The sequence below is a fragment of the Mytilus californianus genome, unplaced genomic scaffold (assembly GCF_021869535.1).
Source record: "Mytilus californianus isolate M0D057914Y unplaced genomic scaffold, xbMytCali1.0.p SCAF_23, whole genome shotgun sequence".
Lineage (NCBI taxonomy): Eukaryota > Metazoa > Mollusca > Bivalvia > Mytilida > Mytilidae > Mytilus > Mytilus californianus.
In genome coordinates, this window is record NW_026262672.1 from 4,622,065 (window position 1) to 4,633,207 (window position 11,143).

The window sequence follows — 11,143 nt, forward strand, 5'->3', positions numbered from 1 at the left end:
GAGCGTGGCACTCTCTTTACACGAGGCATCGGATTTATCGTCCCCTTTCTGACCGGACGTGGCTGCAAATTTGTACATCCCGCACAGTCAAACGGACGCCCCTTTAGCAAGGGTATTACTGCCGGTCGGAGGAGGAACAATGGTGACCATACTTCTATTCCCCAGTCACCCTTGGGGGTTAATAATATTCAAGATAATTACCAAAAACTGCAAAATTTCCTTAAAATTACCAATTTAGTGGCATCAACCCAACAATGGGGTGTTAGATTCATCTGAAAATTTCAGGGCTGATAGCAGTTGACCTAATGAACATTTTTACCGCGTGTCAGATTTACCCAAAATGCTTTAGTTTTTGAGATATAAGCCAAAAACTGCATTATACACCTATGTTCTATTTTTAGCCATGGCGGCTATGTTTTTTTGACGAAACAGAAAATAAAACACAAACTCAAACTTTATTCTAGATACCCTAAGGATCATTCAGCTTAAGTTTGGTTGGAATTGGTTAAGTAGTTTCAGAGGAGATGTTTGAAATAGTGCACACCGGACGGACGTCAAGTGATGGCAAAAGCTCACCTTTCCTTTGGAAAATTTAGCTAAAAATTACATCCAGGATTAAACAGCAAATAACATAATACACAAACTTTTTATATTAAGACTAACGTCAAATCTTAATCTGGAACTCTATCCACATTAACTGTCAAATTAAACGAAAGATTTACGAGATTCCGCCATGTTCTATTCAATTTAGAACTTTTCAATTTGGTGCTTAATATTGATGGCTTAACAGAAGTTTTATCAAAAGACACCCCTTACACGCAGCATAATCTGAAAACGTATTTAAAAGAATGCAACGACCAAACCGAATGAAAAGTATCATAATTGAACAGCTACATCGGATATGACTTCGCATATATATAATACATGATACTGTTAGCAATATTTCTAATGTCTAACTTAAGTATGCTGTTTTGCTGTTCTGCTTTATTGTATTTGTAATTGTAACTTTATATTGTCATAAATGTATGTGCACTTTGCCCCTAGAGGGTACCTCGTATGGAAATAAAAGATATATTCTATATATATATTCATATAATTTAATGGCAGCCTTAAAATATGTATGTTATAGGACTCGTTCGTGAGCTGCTCCACTCAAAGGGGCATAATCGTAACAGTACCGAATCAGAAGCGAACATGTGGTAAAAACCGATCTGACATCTTACAGATCCGTTTTAAAGTCCTTTATTGACATGTTTGTAACAATTCCACTGGCTGCATGTCGGCATGTTGGGAATCTGACCTAAAATAATTTGGATGTACTATTAGGGGGTGTTTAACCACCTCGAGTATCTATGAGGATCTCGAACGGACGGTCAAATAAAAAAAGGGAAATAATTTTGCCGTTGGTAGTACGAAGAGCTGCCATCTGTAATTGATGTAAATCATTCCGTATTTGGCTTAAACGTATACAAATAGAAACGGTAGGTCTTCAACTACCTATGCATGCTTGATCACCTTAGCTGACCTTATTTTGGCTTTTTTAAATGAGTTCAAATTGAATTTCAGAAGCCTGCATGAGGACGACTCCGAAGGCAAAAGTGACTGAAGTAGTAAACGAACAAAAAGTCGCAGGACATAAAGTTACAAATTTGATAGGACAAAAAGTCACAAACAATTTGTTGACAATTGTTCGAATATTAAGAGAAATCTGGAAATATTTTCTTTTTATTACATATATTCATTTTTCAGTTTATGAAACTGTTCATCAGCCTTGATGAATGGGAACAGGACAGGCAAATAAATTTTAATCCGGAAAAGTGTTATGTAATACATATCTCTAAAAAAATGAACCCTTCCGCTTTTGATTATACATTGCACAATCATGTTGAAGATCAGTAAAAGACAGTAAATATGTAGGCGTAACTATAAGCCATGATCTTGACTGGGGAACACACATAAACAATATAACCTGCAAGACAAATAAAACCATCAGTACACATCACTTGTCCTTCCAGTCGTCGAATACTCTTCCCCTGTCTGGGTCCATACAAAAAGCACCACATCACTCAGATTCAGATTCAGCGTAAAGCAGCCAGATTCGTCTATAATGATTGTAAAGACAGAACACCTGGAGCCAACATGATGAATTCTTTACAATGTGAAAATTTATTCTTACGATGAAAAAAGGCTAGATTAACTATGCTATATAAAATTTATTTTGGGTTAGTAGAAGTTCCAAAGGACAATTTAACGAAATCTGATAGACGTACTAAGGGGTTAACATAAATTTCGGCATATAGCAACCAATAAAGACTTCTATAAATATTCTTTCTATCCAAATACTACCTCTGAAGCAATAGTAATGTCTGATACCCTGGAATCCTTCAAAAGTGGCATATCCACTCTAACATTTGAAGGACCCACAACAACTTATAAAACTACCAATGCCACTGTACATAATGTATATATGTTGTTCTACAGACACATTTTTTTTCTTGTTTGTATCAATTTTAATTAAGTCAATATGTACATAGCACACAATTTCCGGGAAGTTTTACACTCCTACCTAGGAGTCTACTCCCGTATTCGGAAGAAGAAGAAATGCAAATTTATTAAATTTTATACATGCAAAGGATGTTTTTCTTGGCACCATGAAGCCATTTAAGTACCAAGGCACTTTGTCATTTTGTTTTCATAACAATTATTTGATCATTATTAATATTTATTGAATGAATTTTAATAACAAATTTGCATTACATATAATACTGTTTTCTTCAAAGAAAAAATAATCTCAAATATGTACGAGCAGGCCAAGGCACCCAATGGGACTTCAACACAGCGAGACAATCTGGCACCCGCTGGCGGGCTTCAACTGGCCCTTAAACAAAAATATGTACTAGTTAAACGAAAATAGACGTTATACTTAACTCTGAATCATACAAATGAACCAAAATTATAAAAAAAACCACACACATGAAATATTCGTGATTGTACCAATGAAACACCATAAAACCGTAAGTGCGTTAAAATGCTCAATAAAATTTCGGTGACCATGAAAAACCATAAAAAAATGAATGAAATATAATGAAATAACACCAGCAATCATGAACATAATGATATAACATGATAATGTACATTAATTTGAATGAATTAACATGATAAAATTTTAAAAACGATTAAAAGTTCAGAACACAACAATAATGATGCAAATAAGAATACCAGATAATCTGTATAATGTAGTCGGGAGATAAGTTATTAATTTTATTTCATAAAATATTATTGGCAACTTATTTGCAGAAATCATTTATCAATCTTAAAAAATTATTTAACAATGAATCTCGTTCGTTTATTTTCAGGAGTTCCAGTATTAAACACTATATTTAAAAAAAAATTAAATACGTTTTGCTTAAGGTGCATACGAAATGAAATTAATTTACATAGAAGTTTATCACGTATAATAATGAAATTCAACAACCTGAATCAAAATTTTGTATTGATTCTTTTTCCAAAGGAGTGAAATGTGACTTGTGTATAACACATCAAACGAGACCCAAAAAGAGTGTACCAGGGAAAGCTGCATGGGTTGATTTGCCTTGCTCATGGATGGTATTTGAAAGTATTCTGAGACATGGGCGCAGTGAGACACATAAAGAGGCTGTTGCTTTTGTAGGGAAAAGAGTTCTTGCTTACACCAGTCTTGCCACAACAGTTGAGAAGGAAGTCACCTTAAATGAGATGGCAATGGAATTAGAAATGACATGCTTGTATTGGTTATGCAAAAGGGAACTTCAACATACAACCAACTATGTTCCTTTGATGAACCTGTGTAAGTTTGATTTTAAGTGCTTAAAAATAATGCTCCTTTCTAATATTATTTCAAGATATGTATTTTGAGAAAATATGGTTTTGAATGTATTATTGTGCTGTGCCAGGCCTAAACATCTTAAATAAAAAAAAAATCTTTTGTCAGGCAAAGACCTTGGTGTTGATGTCATGAGTGCCTTGATGGTTGGAAAGAATGCAAAGTACACGTCTGAAAGATTTACCCAGGAAGCATTGATGTCGTTCAAATATATAGTAAAGAGCTAAAAAAATCACCCTTCTACACTGTAATGTTTGATGAAACAACTGATGTATCTGTTACGAATGAGTTGATTCTCTATATGAGGTACAAATTCTTTAAATTTTAGATAGTTACTGATTTTTTTATTTTCTTAAATTACTCACTTTTCAGCCACTTCTTTCATTGAAATACTAAAGATTTGTTTTTTGTTTCAGATTTCTTAAAAATGTCAAAAGCTCTACTCATTTCTCAAAAATGATTGGACATTTTGACGGAAATGAAGCAACAATTAAGAGTGCCATAGTTCAAACTCTGGAAGAGATTGATGTGCCACTGGAGAAGATGTGTGCTTTAGGTAGTGATGGAGCATCTGTCATGCTTGGTAGAAAACAACTTTTTGTGATGTTTCATATAGTAACCTTGATTTTGGATTTCCTATCGAAAGACACTTCTACGGTCCCCGTCATGGGAAAGGCCAATCAGATTGGGCTGGGGCAGTCGTAAAAAGTGTGGTAAGAAGAACTGTGCTAGGGGGAAATGTTATTATAAAAAATGCAAGAGACCTTGATGATTTTTCCACAAAAAAATTGAAAATTGACTCTGATAATCGCATAGTAATGGATAATAACCCTATTCTTTTTCCACAACTGTACGTAATACTTTAGAATTCTGCTGTATACTTTGGCTGTAGTTCTGTGAACATAGCAGTTGGCTTTGCAAATTACATATATGCTGGGCACTAGAGTGTACATGCTGTTAAAGAACTGTTAAGAAAATGCACTTCAATTGCTATATTTATCACGTAACGTTACCGAAATCCATTAATCTGGGTATTTTGTAAATGCTTTGGAGTCAATTTCTGGACTCTTTCATCTAGGTTAACATACTCATTAATTTATAATGGTTATGAAACAGAAACATACGGAGAAGATTAAGGTTCATAGGTCAAAATTGACGGAAGACCAAAAGAAGAAAAAGACCGGGAACAAAGTAAACTAAGAATGCGAAAATATAGGGAAAGAAAAAATCCATAATGATGACAATAAATCAGTTGAAACTAGACAATATCAGAAGAAGAAACTTCAAAAACAAAGAATATATAAACAACAATGGATAAATAACCTATCGTCAAAGAAAAAGAAAAAAACATCAGAGAGAAAGATGCAGCCTGTAAACGTACAACAACGATGAAGAAAGACAAACGAGCTTCCAAAGTGTCCATGAATTTTACTGCATTTAATACAGAAGCAGTATACTAAAAGGATGCTTTGCGTAAAGCAATATACAGAACAAAAAAAGAAACTGCCTTGCACTCGGACTCCAAACAAATATGCTTAAGTAGTAGGTGGACTTACTTTACACTGTTCGAGAAGCACACACTAGTTTACTGAAATGCAAAAATGACCAGCAAAAAAAAAAGGAAAAAAGAAATAAAAGCCGAACATTTGGTTCGTAAGTCATTTTTTTTTTAGTTTATGTGTCGACAAAGATGTTGGGTGTAACGTTTAACTGACACTTAATAAATAAACTCATCAATTATACCAGGATTGAAATTTTATAGTTGCGCCAGACGCGCGTTTCGTCTACAAAAGACTCATCAGTGACGCTCGAGTCAAATAATGTTAAAAAGGCCAAATAAAGTACGAAGTTGAAGAGCATTGAGGACCAAAAATTTCTTAAAGTTTTGCCTAATACAGCTAAGGTAATCTATTCCTGAGGTAGAAAAGCTTTAGTATTTAAAAAGTTCAAAGTTTTGTTAACAGTTAATTTATAATTATAAACATATCAATGATAACTCAAGTCAACACAGAAGTGTAAAGAGGTATGCAGACCTATTTGGAAAAAAAATTTCCTGCAACCTGTACGACATTCCCCAAACACATTCTTATAAAAAATTGAATTACTGATAAGAGTGAAACTATAGTACATGGCCCCGCCATAAAGATAAATTTTAGATATTATGAATAGTTTTTCATCAAACTAATATTGCAAAATGTAAATACATGTGGGAAAGATATTTTCAATAAAATTAGACGTATGATTTACAATTCCAGGGGTATCACTGGCAGAAAGAATGAATTGTAACATCGGAAAAGGGAGACTAAAATCAAAACTCTCTTTATCCTGGTCTCCACAAGAGTTGATAAAATTCATTATCAGTCAATTACCTGTACTAAGAGGACGCAGCTACGAGATGCTGTACTCTGTGTCTGGTGGCGCTTTAAAAAAATTTCCAGAGGAGATCAACACACAACTGGATGAAAGTATTCTTGAGTGGTATAAGGAGGACACCAGGGACCCTTTTTATTAGACCGATAGAATTTTTGGTATTGACAGGGCATGTGCAGGTATGAAGCTAAAGTATTCTTCAAATATAGCTCTATCAACATACTAAACATATACACAGAACGCAGGTAGGTTAATGCCGGATTTTATTAATTTTCTAGGTATCCCACCTTTTTTATTTATTTTTTATTTTGAAAGAAAAATAACTGATTCCAGATTTGTTTATGTGGTACACATTGGTGATACGTCTACCAAGAAAATATTTTCTGCTGTCACACGTGGTGTCTAAGTCGTCACGTGATTATACGAAAAGACTAATTTCCCATATGATTTAGCCTGTAGAACAAGTTCCCATACTAAAAATGTCGCCATGAAATTTCACTGTACGGTAAAAGATACCTTTTACTCCATAAAAACTGCTGATCGCTCACTGATAAATGTTTCCCTTTATTTTAACAACATTAAAACCAGAAATTCACGTCCGTTGTTATGAATTTTATCATAAAAAATACCTCTATTTTCAATTTAACCAAAAATTTATACAAGCGTTCAGCAATTTTCAATAAGCTGACTAATTCTTCTATAAACAACTCAAAGGATTTGAAATAATATTGCCGTTGGTAACTTGTTCTACTCGTTTGTTTGTTGTCCGCATATACCGTCTGAAATGACGCCCATTGCATAAACGCTTTACTGATCGCGGAAGGGAGGTAATTGAGGTAAAACATTCCAAAGTTGCGTTTACGGGAATTTCATAAATGGAAGATAAAAACATTCTTGCGCTGTTGTTTCTGATTATATCATGCACGCATATTTAGAAAATCACGCATATATGGCAATAAATAACATTCGTTAATTATTAAAAAATACCATGCCCTTAAATAAGTACGTTTTGAAAAAAAGGGGGTGGGTGTTTCATCTTCTATATTTCACACACAATGTGAGATCTTCAATATTTCACACACAATGTGAGCATTCTTTCTTGAATATACAATTTAAAGGATTTGTATGGGTTATGCATAGTTTTTAATTTGTGTCATACTGTTGAGACACCATTCTGATGTGTTTTATAGTTTAAAATGACAAAAAGTATCAAAGTCTATATGTAGAAGGTTTTGATCAATTCCTTTCTTACTGACTTAAAAACAGAAGCTATTTCAAGGGTCCTCAATTATCAATTTCCTGGTGAAGTCTTAAATTTTATAACAATAATAAATATTGTGCACATTATGAATGAATTTCCTTGTAAAAACCCAGTCATTCTGCAAATGAAGGGTTTATTAAAATCAGAGACATTATTAGTCATATAATACATGATATTTCTCTCTTAAAATGTGTAAGGGAGCTACCATTTGATTTTTATGGGGGGCTAGGATGAAATTTGAAAAAAATAGGCAGGACAGGAGTTTTGAGTAAAAAAAAAGGCAGGATGACAATTTAGGTTAAAAAAAGTCAGGATAAACTAATAAAAAAAGGCAGGACCGAATAGAGTGAAAAATAAAAAGGCAGGACTGAATAGAGGGAAAAATAAATAGGCAGGACAAAATTTTTCATCCTAGCCCCCCCATAAAAATCAAATGGTAGCTCCCTAAGTTGACCTCAAGAAATCAAATCTGCTGTGAGAAATATGTATCATTCATTATCCCCTGTAACTGCTGAATAAGAGACAGTGGTAAAGCCCAGAAAATATTAAAAATTTTATTTCTTTAACTGCTGAATCCATTTGTCCAAGATTAAAACTTACTTAACTTCTAACACTAAATAAAAAAAGTACATCAAGTACTAGTAGTTAGCCCAAAAATTTAAGAAGGATGATAAAAGAAAACAAATAGCATACAATATTAAAGCGAATTTCTAAAACATTTATTTATCTTTATATACATGAACATAAATGTATACTTTCACTAAAAACTTGCATGTTTCATAATACTCATTGTATTATGATGTTTATGTATCTTGCCAGACAATGGTAAATAAATAATGTCTATACAATGATTTGTAATAAAGCTTTTGATTTTTCAATTCATAATAAAGTATAAATGAATGGTCAAATAATAAATGTCTATTTAAATGTTTTATAAAGATGTCTGATGAATCTTCATATATTTCTGATCTAAATAATGCCTCACACTTTATTTTGAAAATATCAAATCCTGCTACACTAATTTTTTTCATTCAATAAATCCAAATCACATTCAAACCTTTGAAATGTCTCTGTCTTACATGTTCCAGAATCAAATTAGCTGTTGGTTCCTTGTTTGATATCCATTTGTTGTAATACTAAACATTGTTTGCCTTCAATGTTTTTCAACTGGTTTATTTTAAATTCACTTTTTTGTATGCCACAAATCAGCTTTACACATTTTTATTTAAAGCTATCAGTCTGTTTTGACATCTTAGTAATTAATGTCATAAATAGTCATAAACATTTCATTTCTCACAGATTTTAAATCATCACAATATTATAACATGTTTTATCCGACAATTTCCTTTTCTTCAATTTTCCTTTAATTCACATGTAACATGTCATGAATTATCTTATACACAGCTCAGTAATCAGTCTTCTTTGATATATATCAAAAACTAATTCTCACATATATATTTTCTATCATTTCTCTTTTCATGCATAGATCCAGAATCATCTCTGTAGTTTTTATATGATACACAATTTCCTTTTGCTGCATTTTCAAAATAAAGGAAGTGCAGTCTTTTTCTCTCACAGTTTCATTGTGTGGTATAATACCATTGCTTACAAGTCACCAAAGTGCTGAAAATAGAATTGTAAACAATATTTGGATAAAATATACTTGATATATGAGGGTGTGGAGTTTACATACTAGAGAATAATGGACCAAAAAATTTATAATAAGAATAGAGAATAATGAGGTGCTAAAATATAAAGAATAGAGAATAATGGGCAATATGTATAAAGATTAGAGAGAAATGGCCTAAAAAATTAAAGAATACAGAAATGAAGGACCCCCATCCAGACCCTCATATATGATCTGATACAAAATAGTAAGTTTAATTCTATCTTCCTATAAAAAAGCATAACAGTTAACTTGGATGTAACCTTTTAGTTAAAAATACATTTCCAAATTAAAAAGTTTCTTTAAAATAACAATATATATTATATAGTTTAAACTACATAATACTAAAAATTATACTTTCTGAGACATAATCACTGATTAACCAATATGCTTATTTGTATTACTTCATCTGCACTGACTGAATGAAACTGAGGGAAGCATAACAGTTATGTACACACAAAACAATATAATAATATCAATGCTTACATTTTGGAGACCTCTTGTTTGGCATTGTGGAAACTATGTTTTCTCTGGGTATTAGAAATTTCATTCTAATGTGTAGTGATAATCTTTCTACAAAAGAAGAAGATAACTTTACAATCATAACTGGAATATTTCAAGCCCATAACACTCTAAATAGTTGAAAAGTGTCCTCCTAATCTGTACTAGACATCATAGTTACAACAGACAGAACTCATGACAATTTTGATAGTTAATCAATATAATGATAATATGTTTATATCACTTTTTAAAGTGCAATAAATCAATAAATCAAAATTGCTCTATGTATGAACACAAAAAGTGATGAAATAAAATGTTAATATGAGATTTTAAAACATGAATGAAATTAATATTGTGTTTGAAAAATGGTCACATCATACTAAATAATTATAAAAGCTAGTTATTTTTATATATCAAATTCCTACTTATAATGATAATTTACTAAATTTAGACAAGCTATTGGCATGACTGCACACACTGTGCCATGATGTAGTTAAAAAATGCATATGTTTTACTATGATCTCTTTTTCTTTCTTTGACCCCCTTCTTTGTATTTGTAATATGTAAATGATTATACAAATCAAATACCTAAGAGAAAATGGGACATAATCATGATGCTTAAAGAGTAATTTGAAGATTTATGCTCAAAATATATGGAAGTGTTTTCCTCCACAATAATATGATCTAATATGGCCATGGCATGTCAGTCTGACAGCACTTTTTCATAAGCACCCACATTATTTTAACACTAGTAAAGTAATTTTGACTTGCCTAAAATTATACTTTCTATAAACACTGCCTTTCGTCCTTGCCGTTTTTTAAATAGCCAGAAAAACGCCAAATGTGAAAATTAACACCCCTTTTTAAAGAAAGGTACATTTTGATCTAGATGTATAATCTTCCTTCAATGAAATGAAATATACGGCCTTTGGCAGTAAAAGAATATGATAATTTGAAACAAACTTACCTCAAAATAATAGCAATATCCATCTTTGAAACGTGTGTTTACGTGATAAGACACTCATGACAAGGTGCCCGATCAGCTGATGATCACGAAGTATGACGTGATGTGCATGTGCAAGCCCAACCTTGACGTTGATGGAACGATCAGGCCAATCAGATTCCGCGTAGTTTGGTAAATGACGTCAGATTTCGATTTCGATGCAAACACCGATATTCAGTGCCAGTTTTTTTTAAAGTACATTAACCTACCTGCGAAGTACAAAGCCAACACATACCAAGCTAAGAGACATCATGCGGGACACAATGTAAATGCTAATATTTCATTAAAGAAGTTACCACGTTTTGGGATGGTAGAGGACTGGTTGAGGAGAGATAAAAGCCCATTATTGCAGGTCAAATGTGAATTATCAACTGGACAGAAGCACTGAATTTAAAAACGATTTTGTGCAGAATATGGGTAAAAGTATGAAAAAAACTACTAGAATGGACCACCAGTTTGACTAATCAAGAACAAACGCAG

At 32.5% G+C, this 11,143-nt stretch overlaps 1 long non-coding RNA gene across 1 annotated transcript; it reads right to left on the reverse strand.

Moving 5' to 3' along the window:
• Nucleotides 1–8,600: 8,600 nt before the first annotated feature.
• Nucleotides 8,601–10,724, reverse strand: LOC127732336 (uncharacterized). Its single transcript, XR_007996198.1, has 3 exons — nt 10,628–10,724; nt 9,646–9,732; nt 8,601–9,116 (listed from the first exon to the last, which is right to left on the reverse strand). It is a non-coding gene; the product is annotated as an uncharacterized LOC127732336 (long non-coding RNA).
• Nucleotides 10,725–11,143: the final 419 nt, after the last annotated feature.